Source organism: Mesoplodon densirostris, chromosome 5 (assembly GCF_025265405.1).
Source record: "Mesoplodon densirostris isolate mMesDen1 chromosome 5, mMesDen1 primary haplotype, whole genome shotgun sequence".
Taxonomy (NCBI): Eukaryota; Metazoa; Chordata; class Mammalia; order Artiodactyla; family Ziphiidae; genus Mesoplodon; species Mesoplodon densirostris.
Window position 1 is genome coordinate 92,313,172 of NC_082665.1, and position 18,886 is coordinate 92,332,057.

Genomic DNA, 18,886 nt, shown 5'->3' on the forward strand with positions numbered 1-18,886 from the left:
GTCTCTCAGAATGCTCTACTAGAAGGGAGAACACAATCTCTCCCAATATAAGGTGAAAAATTAGAGGAATGGGGCCTTTTAGTATAAGAAAATAGGATTATATGAGAATTCCATTTTTTAAAAGTCATGATAAATATTTTTAAACTGTGTTAACTCCTTTAGAGTTTTCTATTTGGTAGCTAATACCAAATTCCAGAAACACAACATGTTATGAACATGACCTAACTCTCCATATATTGGAAACTTTTGAAAGTTGAGGTAGTCTTTTCATTTTACCATAGGAAAAATTTAATTTTTCCAATATCTTGCTGGACTCTTTTTAATTTTTCCAGAAAGCTTTATCTCTGTCCTTGTAAGTATGGATATTATAACTAAATCCCTGAATACTTTAATTTATAAGAATAAATATTATAGTAAAAGGTTTAATAGATCTTTCTATATTCTTTATTTTAAAATTTGCCAAAATATCACGCTAGTGAAATTTCTTAATATTTTTTTTTTAAATTCTAAAGCATTCAGATATTTGAAGATAAAACGAGAAATCCCTCAAATTGTTCACTTTTACTACTGGTGAAATTCACAATTTAAGGCATAAATATAATATTATGCATGTATATAGCAATTACTCTAAAAAATAATTATTATTCTTAATTTATTTTAATCAAACCTTGAAATGGTTCCAAATGTCAAAAGCATATCTGTTCAGTTAATATTCATAAGGCTAAGCTAAAGGTAAAAGGCAGTGGTGATGTGGATTTGATTTAGCAAATTTTAGACTGCCAAAATGAATATTTTCATACAATGTTATATATAAGTATATATGTGCTTGGATATATTATATATTTATATGTGATTTATAAGTGTGGCAAAGTATACATTTTAGGGACATTTTAAAATCTGCACAAGATATTAGTAATCTCATATTTTACATATTCATATAAATTAATATTTAATGGCACATGATTAATTCTATTATATATCATATAAGTTATATACAATTATATATTTTATAAATTGCATATTATATGTAATATGTGTTATAGATAACTATTTATTATATACAGTTGGAACCGAAATTAATCACACTTTATTAAATATTCATTTCCTTTTGTTATTTAAGCCCAAGAGGACAGCCACTAAAGAGAGTATGGACAGTTATAAGCATTCTGATAGCAAAGGTAATAGGCTATAAAAGACTTTCAGATTAATTCTGTTTTGTACTGTCACAGCCTGTGTTCAACCTATTCCTCCATCAAATTGATGATGCTACCATTTGTATTTATAAATGGCAATAATGTGGGTTCTTGTTTATTATCCTATAAAATAGAAAAATCTAGAATCTGTCAGACCAGACTTGCTGTCTAGTTTGCTATGCTTGGATCGATTCAAAGTATTATGCTTGTATTACTAAGACAGAAGAAAAATTCAGTGCACAGAGGGAAAACAAGAAAGAAAGAAAACATCATTTACTTTTAAAAAGATGAATAAGGACTCATTGTTATGAATTCCCATTTATTTTTCCTGGTCAAGCACTGGAAGTTTTATTTATGCTTAATAGACTGCATTTGGCATGTCTGAAAATGGCAGAAGTGTGAATTATGAGTGACCTTCAACCTATTCAGGAAGTTGTAATAATTGAAATAATAGAGAAATGTACTCCCTGCAAAATCTGTACCGAGAGACAACTTTTTCAGACTATTGCCGTCTTTTCACTTTGAAGTAGACAGTTGATTTCTTCCTTCCCACCTCCCAACAATCAGCCTGAATGCTTTATTTTCTATAGCTTCATTCAATTTACCAGTCCGAAGACTAGGAAAAGCTGAATGGAACTTTAATGTTTAGAGTGTGGATAGAAGGGGAGATAAGTGACCATTTGCATGTCTGAACAAAGTCAATATTTGATATGAACACATCTGTCAGTCTTGGTGCTACAGAGGTAACATCAAGTCCACAGAGACAACGTGTGCATATGTGCTGGCTTTAGGAAACTTGCTCTGGACCCCTGATCTTTCCATAGCAACATGGGAAACCCCTACTCAGGAGGGCAGGAGTGACAAGTTTTTAACCTCTGAAAGAAGGACCCTATTACACATTCTAATCCTGATTAGTAAGAGATAACTAAAAGTATCTTCAGCAGACAGAGATTGATGACAGAATGTAAAGATATTTGTCCAACAGAATGGAAGCATTATCGTGGCCAAGCTTCGCTAAAGCAAACCATCCTTAGTTTCCTTAGTTCCTCCAAAGACATAGTATCCTGAATTCGTCTTTAAGGTAACAGTCTAAAGACTATAAAATATTAACTGAGAAATGTCAGGTACTGCCTTGCTGTATCTGCTTCCAAAACAAAATTATATGTATCCACTGGCTATTTTCAGAACAAAAATATTAACGAAGGAGAAGTTCTGCTCCACACACTTTTATCTCTTCATTAAGAACATGAAGAGAAAGCCAAGTGTAATTTATTGGATGAAACAAAACAGAAAGGATTGACTGTTGACTCTAGTTTGCAAGAACAGGGCAAGTGATAAAGATACACATTATTATACCTGGAGCCTACAGTGTACCTAGCCTGGAAGCCTTGCAAGTTGTCCTGTTAAATAACCTCTAAGGATCTCTCTACAGACCCCACAAGAAATATTCATTAGCCACCTGTCTTTAATGTGGTCATTTTGTCTGACTCTGTGAAAATTGATCATTCTGAACAGTTTCAGAATGCCTGGAAAGCGAGGAAGCTAAAGATCCTCTTTGGGTTTTTTATTAGACTGGAGGTGCTTCTTGTGTTCTTGACCAACATGTTTTCCTCCTTGATGACTGGCTTGTAATGAATTCTGACAACTATCTTTTTGGTACCATTCCAGAAATAGCTGGAGTCTGGTATGGTTGTGATGCTTTTAGATCTTCCTGAATGAAAAGTGTTGCGTACATGCAAATATTAATTACTTAGAATGTGCAGATCATCTTTTTTCAATTTATGTGGTTTGTGGATCTTGGTAAAAATTCCTAGGCTGTGTAGTGCTATGGCAGGGTTGTGTGCTGGGTATAATTACATGAGGGAAACTTTTTTGTGGGGAGGGGATGCTATTTGTTTTATCATGTAAATATCAAATGACAGACTATGTCTGAGACAGTTTCATCTTCGGGTGAAGGAAGTAACTTATCAGCCAGACAGCATCCCCCCAAAGTCAGCTTAGGCACCGTTCACAAAGCCAGTCTCTGGGTATTGCCAGCTGGCATCCATCTTAAAACAGCAGAGCATAACTTTGGTATAAAAGTGGAACTTGACTTAAAAGCAAAGCAAAGAAAATGGCCAAAGCCAATAATAATTTTAACATCAAAAGAGGTCATAGAAAATGTGGACAGAAATCCTTGTAAAGGAAGAGCAAATTAACAAATTACCTGACAGTTGACGCAAACATGTTTAAAAAGTAGAGAGAGGCTAAGATACTACATTTTGCTTTTTTGCACAAATTGCATTAATTGAATGATGTAGGCATACATTTTTTTTTCAGTAAAAAGCCAAAGAAAATAACTTGATAACTGAGTCCATAATAAGCCTGCAATAATAATACTGTTATAGTGTCACAGCACCGCTGACGTGGACCCAGGGAGAGGGAAAGTGGGTGTGCCAGTTCAGCCATGATGGTCCCGGAAGCAGTTAAAACTTTATAAGGTAAAGCACAAACGAGAACAATGCCTGATCCAACTGAAAACACTGTAGAATCTTGCTGCTGTTCCTCAACGACAAGGGAGCTGGCAGAATCCCCTAAGTGAATTCTGACCTTGTATTCTCTGAAGGGCACTCCTTCTTCTAGATCTTATTTCTTCAAAATATACATCAGGCATTAGATAATCTCTTATCGACACATTTTGTTTTCTTCAGAGGGAACAGTCTACTTACTAAATACCAGCTGTCAAGGGCCCGTTTAAAAATGAAAGAACTTATCACCTTGTGTAAATGACAAGATTAATAATGTCTTGGGTTTCTGAGAACTTTATTCCACTTGTAGACCATGTTAGGGCAGGCCAAGAGCTTGAATGAAATTGCGTTCCTTTCTGTGATGCACACCTATAAAATGTTACCCCAAATCACATGCCCAGATCTTTCTCATTATCATGAGTGGAAAGGTAGGTCTTGTGTAAGTCAAAAAAGTTCACTTACACGAATTGGGCCATAGTGACCTGATTACAACCAAAATGGTTTCACCATGAAGTATTAGAGGAAAACTTGTGTCCAGAGAGCTATTTCATAAGTACACTAAACTTATGAACATATCCTAGATAAGAACTGGCCTGATGTGAGGTACCTAGGGGTCTGTGGGTCCACTTGCCTTTGATCTAGGTGAAGGGTATAGCAATGTGGAGGTCTGAGGAAACTCATCAAAGGATGGAGGGAAAGGCGGGAGCAGGGTGAGAACAAATCTAATGCAACATGCTCCATCCACCCATCAAAATGGGTGTAAAAGTAAGATATCTACAAGACAACAAAGAAAAGGACATCAAAATATCCAGATTAAAAAAAAAACACTCAGTAAATCATCTAGGTGTTTGGCCCACTTGACGTTAAACACATGGGTGCTTCCAGATGTAATGAAATCTCTGAATAATTAATAAACAATTTTCATGCTTCCTCTACATATTTGGTCCTCTTGAGGACCTATTCTGGAAAGAACTTTCATTATCCAATTCTCCGCTTTTGCTTCTGCCCTGATCTACCTCCCAGTGCCAGTTCTGGATCCTCAACCAGGGATAATTCAGACCATTAAAATGTAAAGATATTGAAGCATTGTCTGTCTCAGTAAAAATTTCCAGCTAAAGGCTGTGCCACAGTAGTATAGCTATGTAACACTGTACAAAAACTTGAAGGAATAAGGGGAAAAATAATTAGGACTTCAAGAATAAAGAGCCTTGGGTGTTTTTAGTGGATCTACTATTTTATGACTGGAGTGTGACTTAATTTACTAGTGTCTTTGGTGCGGCCTTCTTTTACAAAGATAAATTACTGTAGTTAATACAATATTTTCAGGGGGGAATAAGGATATCAGTCAGAAGCTGCAGCTGCTTAGAAATTATGGTTTAGCAAGTGTGCCAGTGTTTTCAGAATTTCTATCTCCAAAAACATCACTGCAATAATTTTGAAAACATGAAAGGAAAAAGACATCTAAAAACAATAAACTCGAGTCTTCTAGGCAGCACTGTCAAGGAAAAAGCTGCCACAAAGCTCACTCTCGCCTGAAAAAAAGAAATCTGCAATAAAATAACGTGCAGAAATCTATTGGAAGATTTAAACTCCGAAAAATCCCCTCAAATAAAATGCTTGTAGAGAGGTATTAGGAAAATGTTCATTGAATAGCCTTTGCCTTTATGATACAAAACAGATTGCACGCTTTATCAGCTTTACCTGAAAATCTAAACCTAGGCTGTTTCTAAGTACCTCATCACCCCAAACAAATCAAATACAAGTTTTACCCAAGACAACGTGTTTTGACTGTCCCACTATTATCAAACTGTATTATCATCTTTAGCAGACACATTAATTCTCTTTTGTAGAACTCCTTCACATCATTATAAAACTGATCCAAATTAACTAAACTTGATCTTTAATATTAGAATTTTAAAAAATACATATCTTTGCAAAAGTAAACTATAATTTATACCCTCCTTTTTGTTTTAGGTCATCTTCTCCCCTCTTTGTGGGATGCCCTAATTATTACAATGACTAGCTTGCAGTTGAAAGATTCCCCTGAAATTCTTCATTTTTAAAGCCCAGGACTTATTTAAAAGTCATTTTATAAACTTGAGCTCTATCTAAGAATCAGAGCAAAGAGGAACACTTCTTACAGTTTTTTGTCGCGTGCTTAATTTGCTTTTGTGTGTGCAGGTGAGTTGATGTTGTTAATGTTTAATAATTACTCCTGATCCAGGGTGTCTCTTTATATCTGGATATTAAATAATATCTCACACAGTGGGAGCGTTCATTATGAGATGAGTTGTGCTTATTCACCATTTGGCAGCTCCTATTCCTCACAGAAAACAGAGTGAAAAAATAGACCTAGAGAATCTCTTTAGTCAGCTCTTTTATCATTGCACCTAGTCCAACATTCACATTTCAAAGCTGCCTGGAATTGCTAGTCTTAATTGGCTTTTAGAAAAGATGCATACATGCTTATAGATGAGTATGTTTATAATATATGCATACACTATTTTGATGTCTGCTCTCGTTTGTCTTGTCAACTGGGTTAAGTGTGATTGTATGCATATATGTCTATCACACAAATCTGACTTTTACCTCTGACTTTCCTCTCGTTGTTTATGGGTGAACGTACTTGACCATATAATGTCAATTTCACAACTATGTTATTTGATATGTACTCTCTTACCATCTTAGATTTCTGCCAGCATAATACATAAGTTTAAAATGAGAACTTACAGAAATAATAGTGTATGTCTAATATTGGCCTTTTATGGTTTTCCTGATTAACTATTTTCCCTGATTCTTCAGTTAAAATATGTAAACATGCTCTTCATTAAGATACGAAACCATCATATTTTCTTTCGAAAGCAATGCCTTTTACAATGTGTACCTCAAAAGGAACCATGTGAAAATTATAAATGCCTACTCTAATAAGCAATCTAATTCATACTTAAGAACAGCAAAATAGTTTCCTTTTTAATGCGATCACAATTCCCAAGGACAAGAGTATATTTATTAAAAAATATTAGACCCATAACTATTAAATGAAAAAATGTATTGGCCACAAGTCTCATTCTTCAACCATCTTTTCACTGATCCTACAACAGTTTTATCTGTCTAAGGAAATAGCTCCTGTTGTCAGTAAATATGGATAGCAAATAACTATTATGATATAATTACATTATTTCATCTTACAGCTGCCTTTTGAGGTCTTTCAGTTCCTTTTTTAGGAAGCATCACACGCACAATTCACTCATTTACAACACCTATGTAATTCCCACACCTACATATAGTCAGTGCTCAGAAATGTTTGCTGTTGATGGTGACAGTAACTCATATGACGGACTTGGGATATTTTCTGCTTACGATCAATAGCTAATTTAATAATGTTTTCCTTTGTCAATAATGTCTCTTGTTTTCTTACAACAAAGGGAAAAAAACAGTTGATTGGTTTATTATTTTTGATATATGTTGAAGATTTTAAAATAACTCCCATTTAAACCTAATTTTATATTTACTACCTCTTATACAGTTTAGTCAGTAAAAATTATCTAGTAGCTGGTAAAATGCCAAAGAATAATCTCATAACAATGATTGAAACAGAGTTTTAGACCATATGATGCTAGCATTACTTACCAGCTTTCAAATGGAAACATCTAATTTAAACTTTTCTTTTTCTTGGTGGTGATTTTCATAGTAGATTTGCCAAGCAACCATTTTAATATGGTCTTTGAAACATATTTGATTTACATAACCATCGGTTTAAAAGGAATAAACGATGATAATATAACTATATTCTAACTCAACGATGTTTATAAAACAAAATTTAGCAGGTTGAAGTTCTTGTTGTTTTAAGTATTGTCATACTAAGTTACAAGGTTCATAACCTCACTTTATTGAGTGCAAACTATGTTTCTTGATATTTTCATGATCTTGTTTCATAGTTATTGTTATTAAAGTTAACCTCACTGCATGAGCCTCCATAAAGCAATTTCCAGCAGTGATACTTTTAAACATTTCACATAAACAACAACAAAAAATGTTACTTGATTAATCTAAAAGTGTTTCTCGTTTATAATTAGGCAAATCAAATGCATAATCAGACAAGTTCACACATAGATCAGACATATACCTCTACCTATTATTTAAAATAAAATCTATATAATATTTCAAGTGTATCACTTCCAATTTCTGCATAAATTCAATGTTCTTGATTAGTTCAGTACTTTCTATGAATGTCTCCTTATTATGATAGCAAAGGAAAAAAAAGGTAAAGAACAGCTACTAATAAGTAGTATTCAGTTTTTAAATCATTCAGTCATTCCCAGAAAACTAGAGCATTTATGAAGTTTACTAGCACAAAATGAAAAAACTACCCAAAAAAGAAGTACTGAAAATGACTTTATGCATCTTATATTTGGGCATTACCTTTCACCATATCGACAAACAGGCCACAAGGGTCTACTGAAGCTCACTGTTATTTTTATTCTTCAGGCTTCACTGATACTTTAGTGCTCTCCAAGAAAGACAAGAAAATCTTTACAACATACCTGATCATTTATCTGGCATGCAACGAGGTTGTGCTGATCATAACAGCCAGCGAACCTGATGTACTTGAGCCAGCTTCCTACATCTGGTTGACTAGCATCTATGCAGAACTTCACATTGCAAAACTCATCTAAGATCTAGAAGGAAGAAGACGAGAACAATCAATTTCCATTATCAGTTCATTCATTAGAATGGTTAATTGCTTGAAAATATTTTATTCAAATATATGATTCCTCCTTTGGATCCTTAAGAGAAAAAAAGTCAGACAGCATGCATATTAATAAAGAAGGAATAATAATAGGTTATCTTAGAAGTGGCAATGTCCTGCCTTTAAAGGAACAAAGCAATTGTAAATTATTACAAAAACTGATTAATTGGTTTTTAAAATGCTCGATTCCTTGTTATGAATGAATGAGTGCCATTGCCTTAATTTTATCCAATGTGATTTTTACGAAAAATAATATTGAACAGCATATATTAACATAATATTTCTAAACTATACAAGTCAATATTTTAGGTTCAGATAATCTTCCCTTGTAAGTGTATACTTTCACATTTTTTCACTTTAAATTAGTGCAATTTAAAAACTTTAATCTAAATATTGTCAAATTCCTTTTCAGTTTGCATTGCACTACTGTGAAACAAAGCACACCTGTAATTGAAGAAGATAATAAGATTTGTCTCACTGATGCTTCCGACCAAACTAAAGAAAAACAAATGAAAATAAATAATTGGTAAACACTTGTGCAAAATATGTCAACCTAAATTTTTAGGTAACACATGCCAATGCACATTTCAATTTTATGTTTCGGAAGTAAAATACCAAAACTGGCTTGTGAACAAGTAAAAAATATGTAAGAATGTTGACATAAATTGCCATCATTATATATGGTTGTGTATGTTAGTGTTGTTATTTTTCATGAGATTTTATGTTTGGCCTATGCTAAATATTAATCACTACTCAGGATACCTATTAAAGAAAAATTAAGATGGGAAGTGTCCATTTTTAAGGTCTTGTCTACTTAAACAAGGCTATTCGGAATCAATAGTAGCAATAATGTTTTAAACATCAATATTAAAAGCTGCATAGTTGTTGACCTGATGGTAAATAGCTAGAAAGCCTGGTAATGTTAATGTCAATCAGTTAGCGCAAACTTGAGGAAGTTTCCTATCAAAGACTAAACAATATAGTCTAGAACATTAATTGATGAATTAAATAACCCCCTCCCCGCCCCCCCCCAGAACTCTGCTGTATCTATACCTATAAAAGTTAAAACTAAACACTCAGGTGCATAGACCAAAAGCAATTTTGCACAGAATTCAGGTAATCACCCAGTTGCGGATTCAAGTCATTAACTCACCACAAAGTTCAAGAAGAAGCCCAGTACTCTGAGGGCTCTAGTCAAGAGGCATTATGAATAAGCCTTTGGCCATGAGGCAATTAAAGGGCAATAAGTAGTCCCACAATTTTAAAAAGAAAAATTGAAACATAAGATAGGAATGATAATTGCCACACACACACACACACACACACACACACACAAATCAAGTCTTTTTCAAGGAGGCCTCTTCGCACCACCACCAACAAAAAGTCTACATTAAATACCCTCTCTAGTGAGAAGAACAGATTTTAACAATTTCTCATTTATAAAATTACAAACTTTAAGTTGTTTTCTTCAACTTTCAATGCTGAGCAGCTTAAATGGCAACTTGAGATTACCCCCCTCCTCACATGTCTGGAAGGAGCATAAATAACATCAGCAATACACACTTTAAAAGAGTAAAAGGTTGGGATTGTTGTTTTTTGGTTTCTTTGATTTCTGGTTGATATTTGTTGTTTGTTTTCTTGACTAGCCCCCCTCCCCCCCCCAAAAAAGGTAGTTCTACTAACACACTAGAGAAATGTTTAATGAAGGAAACAGGGTGAAGGCAGTGAAATGCAACACCAATTCCATTTCATATTTGCAGAAAGACGTGGGAAACTTGTTAATTTCAAAGTCAAAAATCATTTATTCCCTTAGCTTTCTAGCATTCCCTTTTTGCAAGGGCAGGGTAAGTACTGCATATGCACATAAAAATTCTAGGTGTAATTTTACTCTCTGTTAACATTATTGCCATTGCCACTGTCAACAGTGAAATTAATTTAAAAACAGGTTCATTTCCAAAGAATGTCTTTTTACATACATGTAATACGATTATTCAAATATTTCACCAACGTATTAACTTTCTTACTCTCCGTATTCTTGCCCCAAGACAAAAGCTTAACTTTCTCCAGAAACCTTTCCCCCCTGGGTGAATTATTCGCTTCTGATTTGCTAACACAACTGCATTTGTCTCCCAAATGTCTTAATCGTCTCGGAAATCTCGAATAAAATAAAGTAACAACACATCTTCCGTCATTTCATCGAACACACTCCTGTGTTTTTAAAAGCTGTCAAGTTCCAAAGATAGCTTTAAAAAAAAATTCCCTTTAGGTGGACTTTAGAGAAAGGCCCTTTCAAAAATCCAACAGCGAAAGGAAAAAAAAAAAAAAAATCCCCACAATCTAGCCAAAGGGTCCGAATGTGACTTTCTCGCGAAGCAGCACACGATGTTGGACAGCAAAGCTGTTACTTGGCAAGGTGGAACTCGGCCGAAAGCGGCTCCAAAGTCGCGTGGCCGGTGCCAGGAATTCAGATTTTGGCAACCCCACCTTCTGAGTCCCTGATACCGACGGACAGACACACGGAGGGAGGGGAAGGAGGAGAAGAGCGCGAGGAAAGGAGGCCGACAGCCGGCAGAGAGACCCACCGAAGGCCGGACGACCCACCCCGGAGACGCGTCCAGACCACACCGTTGCACAGGAGGAACAAGGAAATCGCCAGTCCCGGCAACGTAGATAAGCACAGGGCTCCGCGAGACTGCGGGCAAGTAGGAAAAGAAGGCTGGGGGGCGGGGGGCGCCCCGGAGAAGGGGTGTCAAGGCAGGAAACTGTCCCAAGTAACAAACTATGCACATCGCCAGGACTTCTTTTTTTAAAGTGAGTTCTCTTACCTTAAGATTTCTATGGCCTCAACTCAGCAATAAAAGGCAATCACAGAAGAATTAAAACAAACAAAATAAAATAATCAGCAGCCCCCAGGTTTCCTGCACGAAAATCCTTTCATACGATCCCGAGCCACATTTCGAGATGTTAAAAAAAAAAAAAAAAAAAAAAAAAAAAAAAGCCTCGCGTCTCGATTTCCGAATGGTCTCTGATAACTTTGTCCGTCTCTAGGATCTGCTCGCCAGGACCACGCGTTTCAGATTTATTGTCCGCCAACAGTGTATTTTTAAGACCAGAAATGAAGTCTCCTCTCGTCTGGGTGACCCGAGTTTGGTGTGTTTTGGCTTTTTTCCCCCTTCCTAAATGAGTTCCGAGCTATTCCTTCTGGTTCACATCACCTCCCTCTTTTCTCACTTTCTCTTGCTCTTATCAGCCCGATGTGTAATGAAAGTTATCTGAAACCCACTAAAACTTCTTCCACTTCTCTCTCCCAGTTCCAAGGTGGGGTGGGGGGTGGGGGGGGGGAGATACAAGCAGGAGGAGGAGAGTTTGAAAAGGTGGGGGGCCTGGGGAGGCGAGGGGAGCTCTAGCCCTCTTTCTGATCCTCCGCTGAGCCTTGCCCGGTCCTAGACCCTCACGGGATCGTCCCCTTTCGCAACTCGTAGCTCAGCCGCCGGGTTTCTATTTCATGAACTGTCTCTTTAAAGAGGATCTGCTCGGCCATCCAGAAAGAACCCGGGGCGAGGGAGAAAGGGAGCTATCTCCCGCCGCCCAGAGTGATCGGAAGCCAGACAGGCTCCTCTTTCAGTAAATTTTTAAAGTGACAGCAGCCTCCTCTGGCGAGAGAGGTCACAAAAAGGTCGCCAAGACTCAGTCCTATAGGGACAGACTGATTACGGATGCACCATCCCCCTTAAACATGTAGATTTCTCTGGGTAAACAACCAATGGGGAGATCTAGCCAGGCAGGATTTCTTTCCCCAGGGAAATATCCTCTGTTTCGGTGTCCTGAAAGCCCAAGTGTAAGTGTGTGTGTGTGTGTGTGTGTGTGTGTGTGTGTGTGTTGGGGGTGGGAGTATTGGGGTGGAGAAGGGCTTTCGGGGTGTGAGGGTGTGTGCACGAGGCTGGGGGTGAGGCGCTGGAGGGGGCGAGGAGGAGGTTTAGGCTGAAGAGACGCTGGCTCACGCTAACCATAATTACTTTAGAAATTCTCCGAAAACAGTAGCCTAAAAAGTTGAAAAGGACATTTCCAGTTTTCTGTTAAGTATTTATTATTATTATTGAAATTCGTACTTTGATTTTTCCCTTCATTATCATAGTTAGGTCAGCAGAAGAGCATGCTACTTTTTAAATCATATTTTTCTTAGAAGAAGGAATTTAAAAATCTGAAACATTATTTGCATATAACCTGCCCAAATAGCGTATTAGGGGCTTAGAGAAGTAGACGATTGTCTGGTGAGTGTTTGCTATATTCTCTGATACATTAACTAAAACATCATGAATGCTCCAAAGTGGAATTGATAACTCAGATTATTTTTTAACTTTTAACATCATAACTGTTGTTTTGGGGGAATCAGTACTATATGGTGATTAATAATTTTCTAATATATATGGTCAGCTTTTATCAACACATTCCAGAAACAACATTGGAAGAAAGAATATAGGGAATGCATGGCAAAATAAAAGTGTCTACGGATTTACTCCAGCCAAGCTTGGAGATTTTAGTAAAATCCATCGGTTAAATGGAAATAAACGCTTTTTATCACAAAACTCCATTCATAAAAACAAATGGACAAAATCCAACTTCTCAGCTCAACAATGGAAAGTTAAGCAAAGTAAGCGAGTCAAGGGACACTTGAGGGGGAGGGGTGGAGAGAGACGGGATGGAAAGCGCGTTTATATTAAACTTCATCTGCAAACGGAGACGGTACAAGTCCCTTTTTGTTTTCTCCAAGTGCAAATAGACGTGTAAATCTAGTAGATCTGTATTTCCTCAAAATGCTGATTTAAAAACAAAAATAGTAACAAAAGGGAGGGATGGAAGGGAGAAAATGACAAGAGGTGGTGACTAATTCGTTTTGGTGGCCTGTTATCTGTGACATTGAACTGTTATTTCAGATAATGGCCATTGTTTGCGGGAAAATCGCACAGCAATGGTAGGTAGGACAGGAAAAATCCTTTGTAAATAACCTAAAACCCGGTCAGATATTCCCATAGAATTCGGCGCTTGAGAACCTTTAAGAGCTCCGGGCTTGCTGCTGCCATTGATTTCCTGCCCTTCCTCAACTTGCCCATTGTAGGAGCTCCCCCGACCCTTTTTTTTTTTTTTTTTTTTTTTTTTTTTAATTTAGCCATAAATTAGACCGGCTCGAGCTATGAGCTGTTCTATTTTCTTCCTGTCAGGATGAGGGATTTGTTTTATGATGCATTGTGTGTTAAATACAAGTAATCTGGGGAACCGATTGCTTCAGACAGTGCGGCCTGATCAGGGGGTCTGAGAGCTCAACGCCCCAATCCCCTGCCCTTGTCTCTGGCCCCCACCTCCTTGCCCTTTACAAAGCTGCTCTGAAAAGGAGGAAACGTCGGTGGATAAACAGAAGTTCGTATGGAATCAGTGGCAGGTCCTGGCTAAATTAGGAATCGTGGAAAGGGCCTCGGAGTTTTTTCCCTTATATTGGGTTCGGGTAGGGGAGGCGGGGCGACTTTCAAGGTCTGAGCACTTGCAGGTGCGTCAGGAGGCCGGTAGATGGCGGTGCGCCCCGAATTAAGTAGCGGCGCTGGCGGCTCCAGCCACCCAGGTGAACCCGCTGCCGCCCGCCGGGTGCCGGCAGCCGAGCTCTGCCCTCTGCCTCCCGCGCGATCCTGCGCCTTCCGGAGCCTCAAGCCCGGATGGGTGCACCCTGCAGTCCAGCCCCGCAGACACGGACCTGAGCTAAGGCTATTGTTACGCATGAAATTCTCTTCCTCAGATAGAGCCCAAAAGAGTTAACACTTTCTTTCTAAGTCCTTGGAAGATTGATCTAGAGAGATAGGGGATTATTTAGCCTTATCATTATTATTTTATTAATGTCATCATCCTCAGTCAGGTTCTCCACTGAATAACTTGTGAGAAAGACTAAAGGACCTTGGCAAACATCAGATCTCAGTATTTCTTCTCTCTCTCTCTCCTCTCCCTCTCGTTCCACCACCCCCGCCCCCTCCCCTCTTTGACTATACTGTGATAACTTCACGGACCTCGCTTCTTCCTGACGGCGCAACTTGAAGTTTAAAAATGGGGTCCTGAAATCCCGGAGTAGCTAGAAGGGCCTTGATTCTCATGAAAGGAGCCTCTGGCTATTTCAATAATAACCCTTTAGGACAAGACCCTGACCTCCCTCCCCTGATCAAAAGTGACACGGAAGAGAAGCCGGAGGGCTGGAGGAAAAGGTTTTTTGCAGTGGGGGGCTTGCTTTGCTCCCCGGTTAACTGGCTCAACATCAGGAGTTTTCTAAAACAATAAACAAATACAAGGAGAGAAATACCACCACCAATTCCCTTTATTCCTTGGGATTTCTGGTGAAATCTGTTTACAGTAGTTCCCAGTTACAAATTAGTCTGCAAAAGCTGCTGTCTGCTCAGCAGTAATCAGTAACATGCGTGTTCTGCAGTGTTTAGCGCTGCCCTTGAAATGGGCTATTAAAAATAATGGTTTTACTATAATCTCAAACCAGCTTTAATTTGCAAACATGTATCAGCACAGATGATCTAAGTATTAAGGGAACGGAATAGGAGAACATACAACAACAAATGTACAGTTTAAAAGCAGAACATAGAGTGATTTGGTGGCAATGTTTTTTAAAAAGAATCATACTTTAAAAACATTTTTCCAGAAGGAATGATCGTTTTTTCTGCCCTGTTCTGTTAATTGTTGTTTACCAGGAAAAAGTCATTGGAAAATATGAGGTTTGAGTGTGACTTGATAGATTTTCTGGGAGCTGTAAAGATCCCCCTTTGGCTGATGGCAGGGCTGGGGTGGGAGAGGTTAATGTGTTTTCTTCCTGGCCTGAAAAGGGCATAAACCCTCCTCAGGCCCCTTCCTTCCTCCCCCATCTGCGTGGATTGCAGAATCTTTAAAAGGCTCAAAGATTTCCAATAAGGCCACTGGCTCTGCCTTCACTGTGTAACTGTTTATTTAAAATAAGTCAATATATTAGTTAAAGCAGTAAGAAGTTAGTACCCCAGTATTCAAGTGATTCCCACAAGACTGTAAGCTGATGCCTCTTTTAAGCCTTAAACTTCATGGTTGTCCCAGAAGTAAAAGTTCTGCTAATGGAGACCCTATGGGCATGGTACATTCCAGCACATCATTAAAGGAAAGAAAAGCAGTCCAGCCAAAGCCAGATGAAATGACTGCACTGTCCACTTTTAATAGGCTTCCTGTGGACAAACAACCCTGTAACACTCTACAGAGGACAATATTTAAAAACAAGACAACTTGCTGGCAGTTTTCAATACCATAAAGTTAATAAAGTATGTTCCCATTCACCCTGACATTATGTTTTTAGTTTATAGAGGAAGGCACTTTATAACCTCAGCCTAAGTAGAGTTCTCTTAATTCTGTAGATTTGGGTTTCTTGAGGCCACTAAATATACACTGAGCTCCAAGCCTGACATTTTTGTTTTAATGCTGTTTTGTTTTGGGTTTCTTTTTTTGGTTTTTTGGTGGTTTTTTTTTTTTTATTTGTTTGTTTGTTTTGTTTTTTGTAGCTTTTCAAGAACATACAAGTGCATTTTTACTTTCTCAAGTTCAGTTTCATTCATAGAGATCCTGTTAAATCCTGTTGCTTACAGCTCACATCAAGAAGCATGAAATAATCTGAGAAATTGACATTTGGCTGAACAATAACTGCTTGCTAATTAAATTAGCTTCATGTATGGATATTGATGTGTGTTTAAAAAGAAAATCAATGCTTCCTTTTCCACATCAGAATCGGATTTTGTAAAATCTTACCTAACTTAACTGATACAAAGCTAAGAAAAAAATATAAGTACGTCTTTAGGATTCAAGAGATTTCCCACTGATTTGCATATAAATATTTCTCCCAATACAGAAACTCCAATTTGTCTCTCCTCTTTCCTTCCCTCCAAATTCTTGACCACCTACAATTTCTTCTGTCAAATCTTTTTACTTAATAGGTAAGCCTTGTAATGAAGAATCATAGGCAAGATAAACTAGATTGGGAAGCCATGGAATCAAAGGTAATATTTTAATTTTAAGTTATATGTTTTAGTCAGGGGAGTATTCCACAAGCTTGGCTCCCTAAACTTAAAGATGAATCCTGTCATATTGGGTAGGTAGACCCAGCAAAAAAAACGGTCACGCACAATAAGAGTTTACAAATAAAAAATGCTCTGGATGTCCGGTCACCAATATACGTTATTACCACTGCTCAGGAGAGATATTTCTGGTCTCTTTTGATGGACTTTTTTTTTTTTTTAACTCTATGGGGGTGGGGAAACTGGTAAAAAAAAAGAAAGAAAGAAAGAAAGAAAAGAGGAAATTAAAGGTAAAAAATAATGTAAATAAAAAATTTCCCTTGGTCTGGAAATGGGCCCGACTGAAAGCATGTTAATCTCCACCTCAGTAATTTGGTTCTCCAGGAGAAGACAGAAGCCCTGCTGCTGTGCCCTGCACTTCATAAATCACATCTTTATGTGGACAAGGTCAGGGCACCTAACAGCTCAGACATGGGCCTTCGCAGTGGCTCGAGGATTCAGGCATGTTTACTCTCCCGCCTGGCTCTCCGAGGAGTAGTCCAGCACGCTTCTAATTACTTTTGATTATTTTCATTTGCTGGGGTCAGTCTGGCTTGCCAGGACTGCTGGAGGGTTGATTTCCTACAAATCTCGATGTCTTTGTAGGACAGCCTTGTGTGCGTTCAGAATTAGCACCCCGTTATTGTCCCTCCAGCATGGGATCCCTCCTAACAGATACTGTGATAGAAAAGTTTCCCTAGTGAATCATTACCTACTTCCCTTTTTATTAATTAACTACACAAACATAATCACCTATCTGATCTTTTTTAAAAAATGCAGATGACTTTCTTAACAGATGAGTGTTTTATAGTATATTTGCCCAGAATAAACGTGATCCTTTTTTTTTTTTTCTGCTTCAACTTTAAATATATTTAGTAATGATAGCAGCTCTTTGGAAACTAAGATGAAATACTTTCCTGAGACAACAGCTCTAGTGAAAAATTATTATACTCAAAGATTTATTTCCAAAACTCCAATTAAGGCTGCCATATTTAAAATATTTTTTGTTGGGCTATTTTGATGTATTTCAGTCTTAAGCCATTATGCTGAGTGGTTATTTTGTGGCTAAAGCACAACAACAAAAAAAATTTATACCAAGTTTAAATGAATACATTGTGATAAAATAAAAACTTTAATAAAATACATCATAGTAAAATTTGGTAGAGAAAAAGAGTCAAAATATCATTATTTTTCTCTTTCTTATCCCTCAAAATTATATATGTTTAATACAATGATGCATATGCCTCAAAAGATATATTCAAGAAAAAAATGATGAGGAAATAAATATCCACAAAACTGAGATAAATATTCATAAAAGAACACATAACACATCAACCTGATTGTTCAGACAATAAGCATTTTCAGATCACTGAACAAAAATTACTATAATCTTTTTTATTTTATAAAAGATAACTTGGATCTTGATTATAAGTTGTCCCAAAAAGCCAAATCTCTCATTCTTCCTCACTTTAGATCAAAGAATTAAGGTGCTAAATTAAGGCTTTAGGAATTAACCTCAACTGCTAGGAATTAATTTTTTATTATTTTATCAATTTAAATTAAGTCAATTTTCAAGACAGCATTTAGCACATTATGTAATAAATCCACAGTCAGCTTCTTTCCTGAGGCTTTAGGAACACCATTTCAGAGTGCTTTTAGACTTGTAATCTTGTGGAAGAAGTGAGTTGGAAGACCTTTCTCTGCTCCCATCTCTTCTCCTACCTGTTTGCCTTTGGGTAAGTCACTTAACCTTTGAGTCGCTTTCTATGAAAGTTTCACAGTATCAGCCTAATAGGAGTGTTGGGAAAATAAATTGGGTAATATGAGTGTGAACTGCTCTGAGTTCATGGGAACAGGTCAAAACACTAAGTTTCACAGTTTTTGTGTTTGGGTAATGGGTTAGACTAGACTTACATACACACACAATGAGGAAGATAGTCTGGTTTGTACTTTAGGGAACAGCAAAGTATAAGTATTTTTCTATCCTCTTTCTTCCATTCCAGTGTCAGTTGCCCTAATCCTTACCCTGACCTATGGAAGAGAAGAATTTTAAGAAAAATGTTTTTTTTCTCTCAAGCTGTGCTATCCCCAAAGATGTCCGTCTTTGCCTGGCTTGCAGCTGAGTCTGCCCTGTCCCACCCACTGTGTTCTCTGCCAATCAGTAAGTGGGAGAATTCTGAGACAGAGGTGAAATACCACTGAGATCCAAGAGCCCTAAAAGCTGGGGTAGGAGGCCATGTACACACACACACACACACACACACACACACACACACATCCAGACTAGTTTTCGGTCAATATTCATTATCAAGGTCCAGAAATGTA

General features: G+C 37.3%; 1 protein-coding gene across 9 annotated transcripts in view; it reads right to left on the minus strand.

Moving 5' to 3' along the window:
- Positions 1–18,886, minus strand: part of MECOM (MDS1 and EVI1 complex locus) — a 169,211-nt gene that overhangs the window by 52,534 nt on the left and 97,791 nt on the right. For 5 of the 9 annotated variants that reach the window (XM_060099104.1, XM_060099100.1, XM_060099098.1 and 2 more), the window contains exon 2: positions 8,245–8,379. The gene's annotated coding sequence lies outside the window, so the exon portion shown is untranslated. Of the gene's footprint in view, positions 1–8,244; positions 8,380–11,032; positions 11,060–18,886 lie in introns of those variants that run through there. The other 4 variants (XM_060099102.1, XM_060099101.1, XM_060099103.1 and 1 more) reach the window with 3 other exon arrangements.